The sequence below is a fragment of the Dendrobates tinctorius genome, unplaced genomic scaffold, assembly GCF_039654945.1.
Source record: "Dendrobates tinctorius isolate UK_male_01 unplaced genomic scaffold, ASM3965494v1 ptg000025l, whole genome shotgun sequence".
NCBI lineage: Eukaryota > Metazoa > Chordata > Amphibia > Anura > Dendrobatidae > Dendrobates > Dendrobates tinctorius.
This window is the reverse complement of record NW_027361693.1, coordinates 15163281-15186013: the sequence shown is the minus strand read 5'-3', so window position 1 is coordinate 15186013 and position 22733 is coordinate 15163281. Positions and strand designations below refer to the sequence as shown.

Genomic DNA, 22733 nt, shown 5'->3' with positions numbered 1-22733 from the left:
CGGTACCCTTTCTAACCTTTGTGCAATCACGTGCAATCCATACTGGGCCTAACACCGTCTGAGCCTGCCTCCTGAGACACATGTTTTGAATGTGTACGCTATCCACACATGTTATCCGGGGATACGGTACCCTTTCTAACCTTTGTGCAATCACGTGCAATCCATACTGGGCCTAACACTGTCTGAGCCTGCCACCTGAGACATATATTTTGAATGTGTACGCTATCCATACATGTTATCCGGGGATACGGTACCCTTTCTAACCTTTGTGCAATCACGTGCAATCCATACTGGGCCTAACACCGTCTGAGCCTGCCTCCTGAGACATATATTTTTAATGTGTACGCTATCCATACATGTTATCCGGGGAAACGGTACCCTTTCTAACCTTTGTGCAATCACGTGCAATCCATACTGGGCCTAACACCGTCTGAGCCTGCCTCCTGAGACACATGTTTTGAATGTGTATGCTATCCACACATGTTATCCGGGGATACGGTACCCTTTCTAACCTTTGCGCAATCACGTGCAATCCATACTGGGCCTAACACCGTCTGAGCCTGCCTTCTGAGACATATATTTTGAATGTGTACGCTATCCATACATGTTATCCGGGGATACGGTACCCTTTCTAAACTTTGTGCAATCACGTGCAATCCATACTGGGCCTAACACCGTCTGAGCCTGCCTCCTGAGACATATATTTTGAATGTGTACGCTATCCATACATGTTATCCGGGGATACGGTACCCTTTCTAACCTTTGTGCAATCACATGCAATCCATACTGGGCCTAACACCGTCTGAGCCTGCCTCCTGAGACATATATTTTGAATGTGTACGCTATCCATACATGTTATCCGGGGATACGGTACCCTTTCTAACCTTTGTGCAATCACGTGCAATCCATACTGGGCCTAACACTGTCTGAGCCTGCCTCCTGAGACATATATTTTGAATGTGTACGCTATCCATACATGTTATCCGGGGATACGGTACCCTTTCTCACCTTTGTGCAATCACGTGTAATCCATACTGGGCGTGAGAACGGCTGGCGAGCTGTTAAGCAAGCTACAGCACCTGTGGTTTGCACACGTAAGTTTTTCATTTTTTCAGGAATGACGGTTAGGCCTAATTCCGGAACTGCGGTTGACCTGCACTTACTGGGAAATCATTGTTCGCGGGTAATAATTGTAATCAGTTATCCCCATCACTAACGTTGTTCAGCGGGTTATCTGCACCTGTAACCGACAAACGCTGGCCTTTTCAGTGTAGCACACATGCAGCCACGTACATGTAAGGGCATGACACACCAGTTATTGGCCAATCTCATGTGCCAGAGCCTCACATGTCCTTCTAGTAAGCCGGACTCGGACCGCGGGGCATGACGGAGTCTCGTTCGTTAACGGAATTAAACTTGCAATGTGTGCATCTGTTCTGTAGCTGGCATGGTTGAGGTTTCCCAGGTGGAGTCGAATTTAACCGTAGGCTCCACTCCTGGTGGTGCCCTTCTGGACATTCCTTTAAGGTTCAGCTTTGCAACCATACTGCCCACGTAAAACAAACACTTTGCCTTCATGAACGCTGTTTGGAGGGTCATGACTCGTGGGAATAACGCCGCCCAATCAGTTAACCTGCTAGAGAGATCCTTCGTTGCTCCCAAGCATGACATCACACTCCCTAGGAAGAAGGTAATGCCACTGCGGCGACCGTACTCCTGGGGGCGACACAAGTGCACTGATGCCCAGCCACTGCTCGATGAATCTGCTGGTACATTGACCCAGACCACTACATTACCCTCGCACGCTACCCGGCCTGAATCTGACCCTGATGAAACTCAGGTTACCCTTCCCATATACAGTTCCATCTTACACGGTGACAAAGAGGAAGCTGCAGATGAAAGTGCAGGTTCGGCCCACCCGCCATCAGACACACCACCGTACTATCAGGGGCCCTGTGCCAGTGCCGTCGCCAACAAGTGGGCCCCCCCTGCTTGCCCAGGATCACAGCACTTGCAAAGTTGAAATACTGTGCAGTGAGATGGAAGATGGGGACGACGAGGAGTCTAGACTAGTACAGGGATTCCCTAGTGAGGAGACTTATTTGATTGTTTTCAATGTTGGGACAGCAATTTTTGGGGAGCACTATACTCTGGAGAATGATAGATGGGGCCCACCATACACTGGAACATTCCAAAGGTGGACATCAGACACTGGAGCAGCATTTACAGGGCCCATTGTACACTAGAGCATTAGAAATGGGGCCCATTATGTTTGGAGCATTATTTGGGCCCATAAGACAGTGGAGCTTCATCCATTGGGACCAACATATACTGTAGCATTATGTGGAGCTCATCATATACTGTTTCAAACATTATATGGGACCAATGATTCTGTATGGAGAAATAGATGGGCCTCGTCATGAGATGTAAAAAGTGAAGTATTTTTCATTGTACTATACCGCTATTTCTCTGCCGTATCGGAGCATGATGAGTTGTGGCATGTGTTAAAGGGGCGCTCTTTCGCCCAGGGCACATGAAAACCTGCAGCCAGCCCTCCCCCCCACAACTTTAGCCAAATAACCCCCATTTTTCAGTGCGTAACTTGTATTATGAAGTTAATTAAGGTTGACAAGCTTAAGTAAGAAGAATTGATGCTTTTGGCATTCCAATGGGCACTGTAGGTGTGTTTCCTGTCCTCCTCTCACTGCCGACTTTTATTCCCCATTGACTTACATTGGGTTTCGTGTTTCGGGACGACCCCGACTTTTCCCTATAATCGGACGATCTTGCTCGACCCGACTTTTGGAAAAGTCGGGTTTCACGAAACGAAACGCGACCCTAAAAAACCAAAAGTAGCTCAACTCTAATGGTGGATAAATAACTGGTAGTCCAGAATTAATATAGCAAACTCGTCATTGAACAACTTCTAACTTAAAATCATAGCTATTTGAATTTAGTAGCGGAGATCTAGTGTAAGCAATACTAATGAAGTGGTAACATGGAGAGATAAATATCTCAGTAGAAACGATTATATATTCAATAGTTTACAAGTAAATATTTTCTAAGATAATATAGAAGTTGTAATGATATCGCTTGTTTTTCCACATAAAATTAATTCACGTTGTGCTAAATAAATATACATATATCTACAAAAACAGATATACAGGGAGTAACATGTAGTTATCAATCTCTCCAGGTAAAGTAGAACATGTATAGTTCATGTATTTTAATGTGTTTTTATGCACTTTTTCACATGGTTCTAATTTCACTTGTCACTTAGACAACAGCTGTGGTAGGAGGAGAGACAGCAAGATGTGATCAGTATATGTATCCGTCATTTCCTCCTACCCTTTGACCCGTAGAAGCGCTCTAACAGCGCGAAACAGCCGTTGTCAGCCTATTCTCGCTCTTTGTTGTCACTACCCGATTTGACATGGTATTCATGTTTCAATAAAGCAGCAATAATTTATCCCGAAGAGTGCGACCATTTTCTTCTTCAAGCAATTCATAATAATAATAATAATAATACATTTTATTTCTATAGCGCCGACAAATTCCGCAGCACTTTACATTTCAGAGGGGATTTGTACAGACAATAGACATTACAGCATAACAATAATCACATAGATCTTAACAGATGCCAAGAGGATTGAGGGCCCTGCTCGCAAGCTTACAGTCTATGAGGAAAGAGGTAGACACGAAAGGTGGGTGGTAACAGTTGCCCTGATTGTATGGACCAGCCATAATGTTAAGTGTGTAACAGTACAGACACAGAGGGCTAATGGATGCATAAAGCATGTGGGAACATGATTATGGTAAAACTTTTGGCTATGCCACACAGGGATAGATTAGGTTAATGTGTTGAGGTGATAGGCCAGTCTGAATAAATGCGTTTTTAGGGCACACTTACCATAGAATACGGGCAAGTTCTATGCGAGAAAACATCGCATAGTGCCCGGCCCAGGATAAACCTACGAGGCAGCTCACATCAGCGTTTATTTTCTCAGCAGTATTTGATCCTCTATTCTTGACAATCAGTCTTGCTGATATCTGAGGGTTGCAGCCCACAGCTGTGAGTTTTGTCTGGCTGGTTACCAAAAATACAGGGTAGCTCACACAGGCTTTTTTTAAATTATTTATTTACAGCGCAGGTGCGGCTGATGAATACTCCCATCCGCTGCTTCTGCTCTCACTGTTATTAGTGGCAGCAGGTGTCGGATTATCAGAGCAGTTGTCTGATCAGCTGACACCTGTGACCAGAAGTAAACTTTATACCTCTGATCACAGCTGCACGCTCACGCTGTCTTTTGACAGTGTGAGAACCACGGCTCTCTAACTGGAGGGGATGATTTCACCGCCGATCAGAAGTGGTGTTTGCCATGCTGTCATACACATGACAGCATGACTCGGTGTTCGAGCAGCCAATCACAATTGTAATTTTTCAAATGTAAAAAAATGAAAATATGCATTTTTTTCCTAAAATACAAAAGAAATGTGTCATCTTTAATGTTAGGACTTTTAGATATCATTTCATCTTTAACTTGATTAACTGTTAGCAATAACAGTAATTTTGACCAGTAGTGCAAAACTTTTACATGACAATGCAGAAAAGTACACATTCTACTGTGAACTTTAGCCTGTTGGAATAGGAGTACGAAAACTGTAGCCATGGGGGACTTCAGCAGTGTCCTCAATGCCATAGGAACTTATTGGCAACCCACCATTGCATTTCAATGCAGGCCACTGGCAAACCCAGAATATGCACCCCTGTGAAGAGCAGCATTTAAAGTGTTAATAGCAGTGATTAAAGTCCAGCTCCATTTCTCGCTGCTTTTACTTGCAGATGCCCACTGTGTTACACAGCTGTCATCTGCTAGGTATGGTGCAGGCTCAGCTCCTAAACCTGCGACATTCAGCCACACCCACTGCATGATGTAATTGTATGTAGTGTAGTGGAAAAGGGTTTAAAGAGGATCAGTCACCTAATCTTACGAAACCAGCTATAGACTTTAACTGTATGAACTAGTGTAAGAAAAGATGAAGAATGTATTGTATTTCCAGTTGGCGGTGAATATCTAAAACGCCATTAGCATTTGAAAGATCACCATAACATGTTCATCTGAATTAAAAAAATTGATAAACATTAAAAGCAAGTACTCCAGCTCATTCAAGTCTGAGAGATCTAGTTATTAAAGAACCTATGACCGTGACAATGTACTTTATGGAATTATGCATACTTGTGACAATTCCATTATTGGGCACAGGAGATACGAAGTTATTATTATTATTATGTATTTATATAGCGCCATTTATTCCATGGCGCTTTACATGTGAAAAGGGGAAATATAGACAAGTATAGTAAACATGTGCAAGACAAGGGATACACAAGTACATAAGGAGAGGGGACCCTGCCCGCGAGGGCTCACAGTCTACAGGGATGGGTGAGGATACAGTAGGAGAGGGTAGAGCAGGTTGTGCTGCGGTTCAGTAGACCGAGGATCATGGCAGGCTGTAGGCTTGTCAGAACAGGTGAGTCTTCAGGTTCTTCTTGAAGGTTTCCGTTGATGGTGAGAGTCTGATGTGTTGCATCAGGGAGTTCCAGAGTATGGGGGAAGCACGGGAGAAGTCTTGTATGCGGTTGTGGGAAGAAGAGATAAGGGGGGAGTAGAGAAGGAGATCTTGAGATGATCGAAGGATGCATGCGGGTAGGTACCTAGAGACCATGTCACAGATGTATGGAGGAGACAGGTTGTGGATGGCTTTGTATGTCATGGTTAGGGTTTTGAATTGGAGCCTCTGGGCTATAGGAAGCCAGTGAAGGGCATGGCATAGGGAGGAGGCTGGGGAATAGCGGGGAGACAGGTGGATTAGTCGGGCAGCAGAGTGTGGACTGGAGCAGAGCCAGAGTGCTAGAGGGGAGGCCAGAGAGTAGGAGGTTGCAGTAGGCGAGGCGGGAGATGATAAGAGCATGCACTAGTGTTTTTGTGGTTTCGTGGTTGAGGAATGAGCGGATCCGGGAAATATTTTTGAGTTTGAGGCAGCAGGAGGAGGCGAGGGCTTGGATATGTGGTTTGAAAGAGAGCGCAGAGTCGAGGATCACCCCAAGGCACCGAGCGTACGGGACTGGGGAAAGAGAGCAGCCGTTGACATTGATGGATAGGTCTGCTGGAGGGGTTGAGTGAGAAGGGGGAAAGATGATGAATTCTGTTTTGTCCATGTTCAGTTTGAGAAAGCGAGCAGAGAAGAAGGCTGAGATAGCAGACAGACATTGTGGGATTTCATTCAGTAAGGAGGTGAGGTCAGGTCCAGATAGGTAGATCTGCATGTCATCGGCATAGAGGTGATACTGCAAACTGTGGGATTCTATGAGCTGTCCCAAGCCGAAGGTATAGATGGAGAATAGTAGGGGTCCTAGGACAGAGCCTTGGGGAACACCGACAGACAGGGGGCGAGGTGAGGAGGTGGTGTGTGAGAGGGAGACACTAAATATTAGGTCTGTTAGGTATGATGAGATCCAGGATAGGGCCAGGTCTGTGATGCCAGGAGATGAGAGAGTCTGTAGCAGGAGGGAATGGTCTACGGTGTCGAAGGCAGAGGACAGGTCCAGGAGAAGGAGGACAGAGTAGTGTTGCTCTTGGCGGTTAGTAAGTCATTAGTGACTTTAGTTAGGGCAGTTTCAGTTGAGTGATGCGGTCAGAAGCCAGATTGTAACCGGTCAAAGAGGGAACAAGAGGAGAGGTGGGAGGACAGTTCAAGATATACATGCTGTTCCAGTAGTTTTGAGGTGTAAGGGAGAAGAGATATTGGGCGATAGTTAGACACAGAGGATTGGTCAAGGGAGGGCTTTTTGGTGTGATTGAGGCATGTTTGAAGGATGAGGGAAAGACACCATTTGTAAGTGAAAGGTTGAAAAGGTGTGTTAGAGATGGGATGAGGACTGTGGCCAAGTTAGGGATGAGGTGTGACGGGAGTGGGTCGAGGGCACAAGTGGTGAGGTGTGATCTTGACAGAAGGGTGGAGAGCTGATCTTCTGTCATGGTGGAGAAGCTGGCTTTTGTAGAACAGGGCTGAGTGACTAAGAGGGGCAGTGGGGCTGCGGGCCAAAGTTTTGTCTGATCGTGTCGATCTTCTGCTTAAAGAAGGAGGCAAAGTCTTTGGCAGAAATGAGAGGAGGGGGAGGAGGTGCTGTGGGACGGAGTAGAGAATTGAAAGTGTTGAAGAGCTGTTTACGGTTGTGAGACAGGGAGGATATGAGAGATGCGAAGTAAGTTTGTTTTGCGGCAGAGAGCGTGGGCTTAAAGCTGGCAAGGGACTGCTTGTATGCATTGAAGTGCTCAGTAGAATGGGTTCTCTTCCATCTCCGCTCAGCGGCCCTGGAAACCCGTCTCAATTCTTTGGTCAGGCTGGTCAGCCAGGGCTGCCTGTTGATTGTTCACGTTTTGCTCTGCGTGAGGGGGGCAGCCGAATCAAGCGTTGCTGTTATTGTGGTGTTATAAAAGGTGGCAGCAGCATCTGTGTCATGAAGGGAAGCTATGTCTGTAAGAGGGAGAAGGGATTCAGAGAGTGATTGTAAATTGAGTTGTTTGAGATTCCTGCGAGGGTGAGCAAGATTATGGAGTGGGTGTTGCGCAGTAGGAGAGGAGAGGGAGGAGAATGTCAGTAGGTTGTGGTCAGACAGGGGAGGGGTGAGTTATTGAGATTAGTGAGAGAACAGAGACGGGTGAAGATAAGGTCCAGTGTGTGACCATCTTTGTGAGTGGCCACAGAGGACCATTGAGTGAGGCTGAGGCAAGCCGTGAGTGATAGTTTAGAGGCAGCCGGGGTGGAAGTGTCAATGGGGATGTTGAAGTCGCCCATGATGATGGTGGGGATGTCAGCAGAAAGGAAATGGAGTAGCCAGGTGGTGAAGTGGTCGAGAAAGGTGGAGATGGCTAGTTCTGGCGGGCGGTAGATGACAGTCAGTTGGAGGTTGGAGGGGGAATAGATGCGGACGGAGTGCACCTCGAATGAGGGAAGAGTAGTGGAGGGTGGCAAAGGAATTGGGGTAAAGGAGCAGGTATCAGACAGGAGCAAGCCAACTCCTCCACCACGTTTGCTGCTGGGGCGAGGGGTGTGAGAGAGATGGAATCCGGCATAGGAAAGCGCAGCTGGAGAGGCTGTCAGAGGGATTGAGCCAGGTTTCAGTAATGGCGAGGAAGGAGAGTTTGTTGGTGATAAAGAGGTCATGGATAAATGATAGCTTGTTGCAGACAGAGCGTGCGTTCCATAGGGCTCCAGGTAAGGGGGTTGAGGGAGTGGGGGCTGGATGAATAGGTATGAGGTTATCATGGTTGCGAAGACGTGTAGAGGTTCGTGGCAGGGTGGTAGAAGTGAGTGTAGGGAGGTGTTGAGGAGGGCCAGGATTTGGGGATACGTCGCCAGCAATAAGGAGTAGTTGACAGAGCATTAGAAGGTGGGAGCAGGATAGGACATGATGTGGCCGTGTGTGTCTGGAGAAAAAGGATTGTATGTGGAGGAACAGTTGTGACGAAGAGGTGAGATGGCTGGGAAGGATGGAGGGGGAAATGTCAAGTTCCTTACTGGGTGGAGGGATTGCAGGAGTTAGGGAGAAATAGAGTAGTATGGGGGTGATAGTAAAAAGAAGGCGAAACATTGTTGTGGTGTTATAGTCCGTTACCTTACAATCAATTCCAGTGAAATTCAAGTCTAATTCAAAGTACTTAGAAATTAGTACTTTGAAATTGATGGAGCCGACTACGTCTGGAGCAGACCCATGGTGGTGAATATATGTGCAGCTAAAGACAATCAGGTGTGAGTGAAAGTGGGGTGTGACTGCCCAGGCCAAATGCACAAAGTTAAGCAGAGGTCATAAAAGGGGGAAGGGGTTATACAGACCACTTAGATGTGTGGCAAAGATAACAAGATGGAGTACAATTATGGATACAAGAAGATGGGTAAGCTATGCATACCATATAAAATACAATGCAGTTCACATGGGGCATTCAGGAGCATGAGAAAGTGGTGGAAATTCAGCAATGCATACCATATAAAATACAATGCAGTTCACATGGGGCATTCAGGAGCATGAGAAAGTGGTGGAAATTCAGCAATGCATACCATATAAAATACAATGCAGTTCACATGGGGGATTTAGTTAGCACTAAAGTTAAATAGCTGTCTTTTAAACAATGCTTAAGGGGTGGTTTATAGCAGTTCTCCCAAGAATAGTATGTTAAAGTTATTTTCTAGCTATCCATTTCCAAAACAAAAGGATTTATTAAAAGACCTGCACAGCTTTAGGCAGTTAAAACACCGGAGTACAACACTATGCTAACATGTCCTTTTGCACATTGTTACACACCAGTAGACACAATAATGTTTCCTACATCTGTACTTGACAGTTAAATTGCTTCTAGACTACTGATGTAGTGTGGCAAAAGTTATTCTGTCTGCTGGAGCATTACAAAGTGCCAGGTAGTGTGTTCTACATTAGCAGAACTGCCTGATATATTGTTAGCAGAGGCTGTACTTAGCAATATCATGCTAGCAATTCACCCGATCATGCACACAATATCTGGATTGCTCGTCTTCAGCTGTATATCTAGATAGCGGTAAGAGCTAAGTAAATCCCGTAGGGTATTTCTACAGCTTAATCACTGCTATTTTATAGATCGTCACCAAATGATTAATTAAAGTGATCCTCACAAGGGTTTTGTTCTACTGTTATTTTTCTCTAAATATGCTTTGTTCAACAGCAGTAATTTTCAACATCAGTTATTTTCTGCTTCAAAGCAAAATCACCGGGTATTGCTATAATAGATTTTTTAGCAAGTGATGCCTCGATCAGTATTTTACCTGAGCTTTCAGGAACTCGGTTTAAAATCCCTGTTTTGGATGGAAAATTAAACCTCCTTTATCTAGACCTGCCATAAAGCAATTGTCTGTGCGCAGTTTAGGGTGCATTTACACTGCACAATGATGTTTGTTTATGATCCTAAACCGAAAAAAATGAACTTTTGAGTATAAGTTGGTATGCATGCAAAATAGGAATACATTCACATTGGCCACTAAACAGACAAAACCTAAGACAGAAACAAAATGAACAAATACCCTGCTGTAAGTAGATAAGTAAAAGCAACAGTGCATATAAATAAATTGGGTACTTAGTAAACACTGATTTTTTTAAAGATTTACTTATAACCGTCTGCAAACAAGATAAGAATCTGTAACATACATAACATATAAAGACAAAGAAGGACATAACAATATCCATAAAGTGTAGCTTGAAAGATTCAAAAGAAGATGGGGTTATTCAGTATAAAGCCAGCGTCACACTAGAGAGAAATAAGGACGAGTGAGAGGCGTTAAAACAACGATTTGCACTCGGACCAATGTTTCTCTATGGGGCAGCTCCCATCAGCCGTATATTTCTCGGCCGCATTTTACTGGCCGAAAAAAATCGCAGCATGCTGCGATTGTCAGTGTATTACGGGCAAAATGTGACAATGCAAGTCTATGGGAGGGAGAAAAATGCGGATTACACACGGACCAGACATGTGACTTGTGCGAAATGCGCACCCGGTGTCCTTTACCAAAAGCCGGCAATTCATTTTGCGATACAGTAAAATCACACTGACATGTTTAATGAAGAAATGAAAGAATAGATATTTATTGGGACACATATATATATATATATATATATATATATATATAAATATATATTTATACTACTTAGAGTTCTACATAGCAGAATAGCCGCTAATTCAATTGCCGGCTTCTGTGAAATCATTCTAAAACCGACATGAAATGACACATGGTTTACATACAGTTAACCATTTCATTTAATTTATTTTTTTAGATGTGTTTGACTATTATATTAGGGTTTGTGTGTAAAATTTGGGACATGTAGGTGTTAATTAGTTGACATGTAGGGTTAATTAGTTGAAAAAAAATGCGTGGGCTCCAGTGATAAATTCGCAACCAGAGAGGGAAAGCTAGTGAGTGAGGGCAAGTATTAATAGCATTGAGAGGGACCATTGTTTTTGCACCCCCCCCGGCTACAAAAAAATCTGCACCCAGACACCCCAGAAAAGGCACATCTATAAAATGCGCTTTTTCTGGCACTTAGCCTCTCAATTCCCATTGCCCTGTAGTGGTGGCTAATGGGTTAATAAGAAAGGGTTAATGTCACCTTGCTAATGGAAGGTGACATTAAGCCGATTAATAATGGAGAGGTGTTAATAAGACACCTATCCATTATTAACCCTAGACTATTAAAGGGTTAAAAAAAACACACACATACATTAATTAAACATTTTTCAATGAAATAAAGACACCAAGTTTTTGACCACAATTTTATTCCTCTGCTAATCCATAAAAAAACCATGGACCTTTAACAAAAATAAACAAAAAAGCAACAATATACTTACCTCTCCGTCAGTCAGGTCCCTCTCTGCAATCCATCAGAAAGGGTTAACTGGTTTGCAATGGGACTGGTGCTAATGCACCAGCCCGCTGCAAAACACTGCCAGAATGACTTGGTTCATCTCTGCGCAACCTCCCTGGCTGACCGGAGATGAACTAATGAGCTAGGGAAAATTTCTGAATTTTTCCCCACGCTCATCAGTTCACCTAGGTCAGCCAGGGACGTCAGTGAGGCAGCGCAGAGTCGCTGGCTGACCTAGGCACGACCACCCCCCCACGCCCTAACAAACCCATAAGCAATAGAGAAACTACAATAAACATTATATAACTGTATCTCGACTAAGACCTCCCATAATCATAATACAGTAAAAAAAAAACAACATGCATTAAGTAGAAATCGAAAGATTAGTCATGCAGGTATACATAAACAAAGATGTAACGTGGCTAAAAAATTACAAAAACTTTGAAATTGAAATCAAGTGGCTGGAGAAGAAGCTAGGGAGGAGCGCTTCACCTCCTCCAAGGCTTCGTTTGGGTCAACAAAAACATTGTCTTTCCTCAGAGTTCCACTCTCAGACGTGTCGAGTAGAGAAGGGCAAAATGGGAGCCTCTGTCATGCAGAAGTTTACAAACTGGGGCAAAGGCTCGACGCTTGGCTGACAAAATAATCTTGAAACATAAGAAGAGAGTGTACCTCATATTTCATGGCAGACATAGCCCGAAATGCCCGAAACATTAGCATTTTGTCCTGAAAATTAAGTAACTTAAAAATAACAGGGTGAGGGCGGGCATTGGATTCTGAAGTTGGAGGTCCAAGTCTGTGGGCTCGTTCGACTATCATGGAGCCAGGTCGGTCAGGCACATTAAGTGCTCGTGGGAGCCAGGAGGAAGTAAGGTGGTGGAGATCCTTTACCGACCCAGGAATGCCGATGACATGGAGATTGTTTCGGTGGCTGCAGTTTTCCAGATCATTGAACTTGTCTTGGAGCTGCTCTATCACATGGTCCTTATCCTTAAGCTGAGCAGCATAGGACTGTACAGTGTCCTCCAAATCACTAATCTGCTGTTCTGCTGCCAAAATGTTGGTGAAATGGTCGGACAACTGGGATGGGATTGAGTCCAATGAGGATTGAAAGGAAAGAAGTCTTGCATCAATTTTTGGCATAAGTTGCTTTGTGATAGAGTCAGCAATGGTTTGTAGGGATTCTTTAGACATCACAGAGTTGAATCTGGTGATTTAGGAGAAGATTTGGCAGCCTGTGCCCTGGTTTTAGTAGCCTTGGACCTACTGGGACTTACAAATTTTTCCACGTAGATCAAGAGGAATAGAAAATGAATAGAAATGCACTTGTAAGGAGAGGGGAGACGTCTCAGTCGAGATTTAAGTGCAAGAACCTACATACCTAAGTAGTTTAGGTAGGACATCACGGAGAATTGATCCTGAGGAGATCCAAGATGGTTTAAGGGCTACAGACCACTCAGAAGATCATAAAGGTAAACAGGCTGAAAAGGGTCCCCAGTTTGGCCGGTATCCACAGCAGTTTAGAATATGAGCCCTTAAGGGAGGCGTCTGTATATAAAAAAGAGCACTGAGTGCTACTCAGCAGTGGTATATGGAGTGATAGTATAATGCAGCCCGTATCAGTGCGTTATTTTAGTTATGAGCAGTAGATGGCAGCAAAGCTCCAACTTAACTAATACTGTATGTTGGATGAAATAGTAAATCAGGGATTATGTGGCTTTTGGAGTAGATAGTCTTCTGCTTTATATGTGTCCTCTTGGGGGGAGGGGGTGTTTGTAGGCCAAGAAAGTTCTGTCCTGGTAGCTGTCCCCACCAAAGGTAACCAGTGCCACAGATAATAGGCCAGTGCCTGGATCCTCTCAAACCCCTCACTCATAGTCTCAGTTATTGGTGTTTCTTAACAAGCTCCTCTGGCCACTAACGGGGAGAGGCAACAGCACTGCTCAGGCTACAGTAGAGGAAATCTCCTGCAGTGTCCCTCTAAGGCCCCGGGTTGCTCATTGATTCTGTACAGATGGGGAATTCCCCTGTTGTATAACTGCACAGGAGGTGAGGAAACACAACCCCCGGCAATTACACAGAACCCGATCAGCAAACTTCCCTCTCTCCCTCACCAGGTGCAACAAGCATCAGCAGGTAAGACAGCAGATGGGTAGGGAGTGGTCTGGTCCTGGAGGTATCTTACTGCCTGCAGGATCTTCACCACAGATGGAGGCTCCCAGAAGTTCACTCACCACTCAGTTGGGCCTCCGCTATAGATCTGTCACAGATGGATGGAGGGGAAGGCATGCAGGGACCATCCCCAGCCACAGGAGAAACTTTTTCCAGCAGGGGGACCACAATTCAGGCCCTGTAGTAGGCCGCAGATTGAAGAGGCTGTGCAGGCAATCTCAGGCTGGAGAAGTTGGTTTAAAACTGTTGCTTTCTGGTCCCAAGGGCACTGAGTACCCACCAGAGCACAGTAGGATGGTTAATGAAGCACTATTAAAGGTGCATGGCACAGTTTGACTCCGCTGGATGTGGAACTCCCTTATGTGTGTCTGATCCCTGCGGCAGCCATCTTGGAAAAACTGTGAACACTGATTTTTATGAAAAAAAGCATAAAAGCCCTCCCACCAGTCAAAGTGTACCTAAATTCGGGATGGTCCTAACCTTAGTAATAAAACCTAAACAAGCATCATTTTGTCTTAGGTTTTGTCTTGTTATGACAAATGAACATGTTCCTATTTTGCATGCATGCCAACTGATATTCCAGTTCATTTCTTTAAGATTTCTGCATTTAGTGTAGGTAAGAGTATGGCCTCCCTTCCTTTGAGTTGGACATTACATTTATATAGCTTCACATTTGCTGTGTGTCCATTTTCAGGACCCTGTCTTGCTCAGTTCTTTTTCACACTAATGCCAATACGACATGGCAAGCCTTTAATACAAGAGGATAGGACAGTCTCAAGTTTGGCTTCACATTGATGCTGGTGTTTACTAGAGTTGAGCGAAATGGGTCGGTCAAATTCAAAAATAGCCGACTTTAGCTAAAGTCGGGTTTCGCCGATCGAAACCCGACCATAGGGTGAGGTCGGCCATGAGGTCGCCAATCAGAGCGCCAGAGTCACATTTCAAATAATGCTTCCAGTGCCTTTTCTCAGCCAACGATGGAGGATGCACCAGTGGGCCAGGCGATGACATTGGCAGCGGCCACCACCATCTTAGAGAAGGGCATTGAAGTGATTGGATGGCTTTGTGTGGTGTCACAGTGGGTATAAACGGCTGTGACGGCCAACCGCCATCTTACCTCTGCCGATCTTACAATAGGGAGAGGTGCTGCTGCTGATTCTGAACCGGGAGAGCGTTAGCCAGGGAAGAAGAAAAAAAACTGCTTCTGCTGATTGCGCTTTTCACTTTAGAGTTAGTGTGCAGTGAAAGGGGAGGATTTTTGTTGTGTGCAGCAGCGCTGATGGTGATTAGACTGCCTTTTAAGGCTACCTGCTAGCTGCATTGCTGTTAAAACTGCTTTTTTCAAAGCTCTCCAACTTTTATTATTTTGTCCTGGTGAGTTACTGAGCGTTCATTTTTTCACACACCGTATAGCGGTGTACGCTCCTCACACACTACCTTGTACCGGCTGGTATCACGGACAAATAGAAGCTATTTGTGTGTGACTCTGGAAGAACAAGCCAAGGAGTTTTTCTATTTTTCCAGACCTAAACCTTAGAGAGCTGTCCATGTTACAAACAGTTTCGTATATCTGCTGTTTAAGTACGGTCAAAACTAGACAGAGACAGCATGTGTCAGTCCCTATACAAATAGACGGAGATTGACAATTTTCCATACAGACACCGTATAGCGGTGTACGCTCCTCAGACACTACCGTGTACCGGCTGGTATCATGGACAAATGGAAGCTATCTGCGTGTGACTCTGGAAAAAAATGAGGAGTTTTTCCTTTTTTCCAGACCTACACCTTAGAGTGCTGTCCACTTTTCAAACAGTTTCGTATATCTGCTGTTTGATAACTGTCAAAACTAGACAGAGAAAGCGTGTGTCAGTCCCTATACAAATAGACGGAGATTGACAATTTTCCATACAGACACCGTATAGCGGTGTATGCTCCTCACACACTACCATGTACCGCCTTGCATCACGGACAAATAGAAGCTGTGTGTGACTCTGGAAAAAAAAGCAGAGGAGTTTTTCCATTTTTCCAGAACTATACCTTAGAGTGCTATCCGCTTTTTAAACAGTTTCGTATTTCTGCTGTTTGATGACGGTCAAAACTAGACAGAGACAGCGTGTGTCAGTCCCTATACAAATAGACGGAGATTGACAATTTTTCATACACACACCGTATAGAGCTGTCCGATTCTCAAACAGTATTGTATATCTGCCGTTCGCATTACAGTCACATCTATACAGAGTCAGCATGTGTGTGTGACACTACGTAAATACATAAACGGAGATTGTTAGTTACACAAAAAACCTATACAGCTGTACACTTCTGATACAATTCCGTACATCTGCTTGTTGGATTAAGGTCCAATACATACTGTGAGAGCGTCTGTGACTAACAAAATATATACGTAGATTTAATTTTTTTAATACACCTTACACAGCTGGACGCTCCTCATACAGTACCATCTCTCTGCTGGTATTTTTGGTACATTTTCCCAAACATGAGGCAGTATGTTGGAAGAGCCCTCGGATGTGGGCAGGGGGGCGCAGCTGGTACTGATGGTGGTGGTGCATCGGCTGGTTCTGGCTAAAATCACAATAGCTGCTAAGGCACGAGGTGTTGAGCCTGCATCAACGTCTGGCCCAAGAAGGCCTGTAAGGTTTCCTTTTCTTGGAGTAGGAAAACCGCTTTTAAAGCCGGAGCATCAGGAACAGGTTTTGGCGTACATTGCTGAAACAGCCACCAGCTCTATTGCCTCCTCTTCTGAACGTTTGAAACCTGCAAGCATGGAGTCGTCAGTGCAGGGTTCTGGTTAGGAAAAACACCTTGTGTCCTTCACCCCCACCAAAAGTTAAGGATGCGGCATCCCACACTTCAGATTACTCTATGGAGCTCTTTTCACATACCATACCTGGGTTATCTAGTCAAATCCAGAATTCCCCAGTCCAAGATGAATCTGACATGGAGTACACTGATACACAGCCACTGCTAGATGATTCTGCTGGTACATCGACCCAGAGCACTACATTGCTCTCGCAGTCTATTGAGCCAGAATCTGACCCTGATGAAACTCAGGTGCCCCTTCCCGCATACTATACCACCTTACACGGTGACACAGAGGAAGGTAAAGAGGAACGTGCAGATGACTTTGAAGAGGAGGTAATGGATGACCCAGTTCTTTACCCGGATTGGCATCCATTGGGGGAGGAGGGTGGCGCTGGCAATAGATCAGATAAGGAGAAGGATCTGCAGCAGGCATTGACATCGCAGCAGCGGTTTTCTGGCAGGCCCGTAGCTGTCCAAAAATGTGGAACAAAAACTAAAAGAGTTGCAGGACAGCTTGGCCAGACGGTCAACTTAGCACAGCGTGCAAGGCCAGAAAATATATACCATAGTAGGAAGAGTGTAGTGTGGCACTTCTTTGTCCAAAATCCTACTGATGAGGCAAAGGTTACCTGTAAGAAGTGCAGAAGGACCTTTAGCCGAGGTAAACAAATTGAATACCAGTTGCATGCTTAGACATTTTATCAACATGCATTTGCAAGCTTGGACGGGCTACAAAACCTCAGGTAGCACATGTGCGCCTGCTCCGACTGAAGGTAGCCAGCAATGCTCCATGTCTTCCCCCATTGTAAGACCACTGCCACCATTAAGCACACCACCTGCACTAAATGTGGAGGTGTCGTCGCAAGGCCAAAGCACTCAGGGAATCAAAATGGTTTTGCAAAACAACACTGAATCTAGGCCATCACCACCAATACCATCACTAACCCCCTCTCACTCTGTCCGGTCCACCGCTACTTCCCCATATGCAGCTCTCCAGTCCAGCTCACCCTACCAGACACTCTGAGTAGGACAAGAAAGTACTCATCCTCTCATCTGCGTACACTTTGTTTGAACGCCTACATTGCCAAACTAATCTCATTAGAGATGATGCCCTACCGTTTGGTTGAAAGTGAAGCTTTCCGCGACCTCATGGCCTACGCTGTCCCACGCTATGACCTACCCAGTCGGCACTTCTTTTCTCAAAAAGCCATCCCTGCCCTCCACCGGCATGTGAAAGACCGCATTGTCCATGCACTAAAACAGTCAGTGAGTGGGAAGGTGCACCTCACAACAGATGCATGGACCAGTAGGCATGGCCAGGGCCATTACGTGTCCATCACTGCACACTGGGTTAATGTGGTGGATGCAGGCTCCACTGGGGACAGCGGCGGTGGAACAGTGCTGCCTAGCCCATGGGATAGGAAACAGTTGGCTGTAGGCTTTTGGTCCTCCTCCTCCTCCTCTATCAGCCAAAGCTCGTCCACAGAGCGCAGTCGAACGAGCACTCCATCTGCAGCTGGCAGTGTTGCACACGAGGTGTCCCGCTATCGAACAGCTAGTGGTAAGCGTCACCAGGCTGTGTTAAAGATGATATCTTTGGGCGACAACAGACACACCGCGGAGGTACTGGCCGACTACTTGCAGCGACCATCCGAGTCATGACTGGGCAGTCTACATCTTGAGGCAGGCAAGGTAGTCAGTGATAACGGCCGTAATTTTGTGGCAGCCATAGCCCATGCAAAACTCACACACATACCTTGCTTGGCTCATACTTTGAACCTGGTGGTGCAGTGCTTCCTTAATCATTCAGAGTTAAAATCCCTGCTCCATAAGGTGTGAAGACTGTGCTCGCACATCCGTCGCTCAAACGTCCACTCCACTCGTATGCAGAAGTTGCAGCGATTGCTCCACCTCCCCAAGCACCGCCTAATCATAGATGTTAAAGTTCCTTACACTTGCCAGTCCTACTCTAACATGAGAACCATAGAAAGAGGAACGAATCCTCCAATATTTGAGAAAAAAAACAAAACAGGCAGAGATGCTTACCTGTATAGACAGGCCTCAATATAAATGCATTAACAGGGTGCAGCGGACCCAAGTAAAATGGCAACTGCATAGGTGCAATAATACCTAATGAAACAGCCAGCCTACAATCATGGATTGGCCGTGTTTCACACCAGTGCAAAAAAATAATCCGTATGTGGCAATGTTCACACAGGGAATGCAGAGCATATGGTTCACAGCCTCTTAGTAACACCATATAGGGGGGATGCCCACTGCTAACTACAATGCATCCCGTGTTAACAGAGGCCACAGTTTACAGAACCATTTGGGCCCAACTGCACCCTGAAAAGATAAAAAGTGCACAAAAACATATCAATATATGTAAGGTAATGGTTAATATTATGGCCATAATACGTAATCTGTGGATGGATACCATGTTTTGGCATAGGTGGTTTCCTTCATTGGAGAATGCCCTTCCCGTGGTTGTTCCTTCCCGGGGAAAGACCTGGCTAGTCATTGCTTGCGTTGAGAAACATGTGATGGTGTCTCTGCGGCTTGTGTTTTGCATGTTTTTACATATTTCCCATAAGGGATGGGGGCATTGCTCTAGAATCACTGCGTTGAGAAACATTCCACACGGCCAATCCCTGATTGTAGGCTGGCTGTTTCACTAGGTATTATTGCACGTGTGCAGTTGCCATTTTACTTGGGTCCGCTGCACCCTGTTAGTGCATTTATATTGATGCCTGTCTATACAAGTAAGCATCTCTGCCTGTTTTGGTTTTTTCTCAAATATTGGAGGATTCATTCCTCTTTCTGTGGTTCTAATCATAGATGTTGCAACAAGGTGGAACTCCACCCTGCACATGGTTGAGAGGCTGTGCGAACAGAGGCAGGCTGTAATGCAATTGTGGGAGGATACACGGGCAGGCAGTTTGAAGGAAGACATGGAATTGTCGGGTGTGCAGGGGTCAAAGCTGAAAGACCTCTGTAAAGTCCTTCAGTGTTTTGAGGAATGCACACGGCTGGTAAGCGCAGACGACACCATCATAAGCATGAGCATCCCACTTATGCATCTGCTCATGCAAAGTTTGACCCACATTAAGGATCAGGCGTCTGCAGCGGAGGAGGAGGGAAGCCTTAATGACAGTCAGCCATTGTCTGGTCAGGGAACTGTCCTGGACGAGGTGGAGGAAGAAAAGGAAGAGGAGGAGGATGAGGGGGATGATTATTTTGGGCAGGAGGATACTTCTCAGGGGGCAAGAGAAAATGTTGGTGTTCCAAGGTCAGGTACAGTGTTTGTGCGTGACTGTAGGGATGTGGATTTGCCAGAAAGTGCTCCTCCACCCACCACTGGCAGTGCATCATTGACACCTGGAACGTTGGCCCACATGTGTGATTATGTCTTGCGGATCCTAAAAAGGGACCCCCGCTTTGCCAAAATGATGAGGGATGACGACTACTGGCTGGCCAGCATTCTCGATCCATGCTACAAAAGCAAATTACACAACATCATGCCACAGGAGAGTCTAGAGATAATACTGGCTAACAAACAAGCAACTCCGGTAAACCGTTTGTTTGAGGCTTTCCCAGCACACAGCAGCGGTGCTGGATCTCCCACGAGCCGTATTGGGTACTATGGAAGAGGTGTTCGTGGTGCACACAGCCGAAGTGACATTGGAGACAGGGGTTTAATGACCATGTTTTGGAATGATTTCTCAAGTACAGCTCACACGACTGCTAATACTGCATCGATTAAAAGTGACAGGAGACAGCAGTTGTCAACTATGGTTACAAACTACTTCTCCTTCCATATCAATGTTCTCCCTCACATGTCATTCCCCTTTGACTATTGGGCCTCTAAACTGGACACCTGGCCTGAATTGGCACAATATGCCTTACAGGAGCTCGCTTGCCTTGCTGCTATTGTGTTATCTGAAAGATTCTTCAGTGTTGCTGGATCAATCCTGATAGAAAAAAGAACCCGTCTGTCTACCCAAAATGTTGATGATCTAACCTTCATTAAAATGAACCATGCATGGGTTTCAAAGGATTTTGTCCCACCTTACCCTGATGACACATAGGTTGACAGAAAACTGCCTCGCTTTTGTCCTCCTCTTCCTTAGACTTGCCCAATTCCGCCCTTTGCAGCAGCTGAATGTCCAGCCAACACAACAACATATGCCATTTTTTAAACCTCCATAAGTGGACTGCCCACCCCCCCAGTGGCTGGGGTCAACACCTGGCGCACCCGGGCAAGTGCCATTGCTCTGAACAGGTGGATGGGCCCACAGATGGCCAACGGCACTGGCACAGGGCCCCTCATAGTACAATACAGTGTCTCTGATGGTGGGGGGTCCACTCGCCGTCAGACACACCACCGTACTATGAGGGGCCCTGTGCTAGTACCGTCGACCACGAGTGTGCTTCCCCTGCTTGGTCATGGCCACAGCACTTGCAAGTTGCAAAACTTACCTCTCCCTGCTCCACTGCTGTGTACTCTGGGCAGTTAAATCCTTCACAGGGACGGCCACTAGAAATTTGATGTATTGATCGATGAAGGCTAAGATGTAGCTATGCCCTGTCCTGCTGGCCACTACCTTCAGATGATCAGTGGCTATCATTTGTAATGGACATCAACTTAAAAGCGGATGCAGTGGTGCTTTATGATCACCTTTCACAGTTGTGATAGTCCCAGATGTGTGACATTCCTGCCACCATTTTTCAATGTCTCCTCTCATGCCAATCCAATAGAATCGCCTACGGTCTGTGGCTTCCATCTTTTGCTCTCCAAAATGACAGACACATCATGATAGGCAGTGGGGACCATATCTACATCTCTCCCTGTGGTCACAATATGATGGAGACGAGTAACGGTGATGTGATCCACGCTACTGCGATAAAGCAATCCTTTCTTCACAAAGAACCGTTTTCGCTGTCTCCACAGACACAGTAATTGAGAGTCTGCATCGCCTCTGCAACATCTACCGGGAGGTTTTCCCGCTATGAGTAATTCCCAAATTTCTTCTAACACTCAACTTTCCGTCTGTGCTTGTATCCATGTAGTTTCCAGTAGCAGAGAGTCTGGACTGGCTTACTGAAACTGAAATATATACAAAGATTTAAAAGTGCCACAACACTGTATACTGTTGTACAATTCAACTATCTTTCCCTTTTTCTACTTGTTAAATTCTGGTGTAATACATACTGAGACTGTGAGTGTCTGTGTCTTACTCCGGAAGTATAGACGGAAATTTACAATTACCCCTAGACTGGATACACCTGGTATGTGCTGATACAGTACCTTTGTTCAAAATTTTGTATTACGGTATCATCCATAGTGAGTGAGCGTGTGTGGTTTACCTTCTATATACACGGTGAATCGGAGATACCAATTTTTACCCTATACTCGATACAGCTTGTATCTTGTTATACAGTACCTTTGTTCGACATTTAGTATTACGGTCAAATCCATACTGAGTAAGCATCTGAGACTGACTACGGGACTATGTATACAGAGATTTCAATTGTACCCTATAATATATATACTTGCTATCTTGTTATCCAATACCTTTTTCACAACATTTTTTATTATGGTCAAACCCAGACTGAGTGAGCGTCTGAGGGTGACTCCGGAAATATATACCGAGATTTCAAATTTGGCCAACACTGTATACAGCTGTACGCTTGTGTTACATTAACCATTTACAGCTTTTCATATTCTTGTGTAATCCATACTGGGCCTGAGAGCGTTTGTGTCTGCCTCCTGAAATGTATATGGAGATTCAGAATGTTTACACTATACTATATATACCTTGTATCTGGTGATACTGTACCCTTTTTCACCTTTTTATTTTGTTGGGTAATCCATACTGAGCCTGTGAGCGTCTGTGTATGACTCATGAAAAATATATACAGAGATTTACTGTTATCCCTAGACTGTATAGAGCTGTTTGCTTCTGATACAGTACCATATATCTGCTGGTATTTTGGGTCAATTTTATAAAACATGAGGAAGTATGGTGGAAGAGGACGTGGACGTGGAGGGCCACCTGGTACTGATGGTGGTGGTGGTGCATCTGCTGGTAGTGCCAAAAACACAATAGCAGTTAAGGCAGGAGGTGTTGAGCCTGCATCTTGGTGTAGCTCTGGAAGGCCTGGAAGGCTCCGTTTTCTGGGAGTAGGTAGACTGCTTTTAAAGCCGGAGCATCAGGAACTGTTTTTGGCTTACATTTCTGAAACAGACTCCAGCTCTATCGCCTCCTCTTCTGAAGTTCAAAAAAATGCCCAT

At 45.3% G+C, this 22733-nt stretch overlaps 1 long non-coding RNA gene across 1 annotated transcript in view; it reads right to left on the bottom strand.

The window, feature by feature from the left end:
* The window catches only part of LOC141084628 (uncharacterized), a 278465-nt gene extending 259963 nt beyond the window's left edge, over nt 1–18502 (bottom strand). The window contains exon 1 of the long non-coding RNA XR_012231062.1: nt 18485–18502. This is a non-coding gene — a long non-coding RNA (uncharacterized lncRNA). The remainder of the gene's footprint in view (nt 1–18484) is intronic.
* Nucleotides 18503–22733: the final 4231 nt, after the last annotated feature.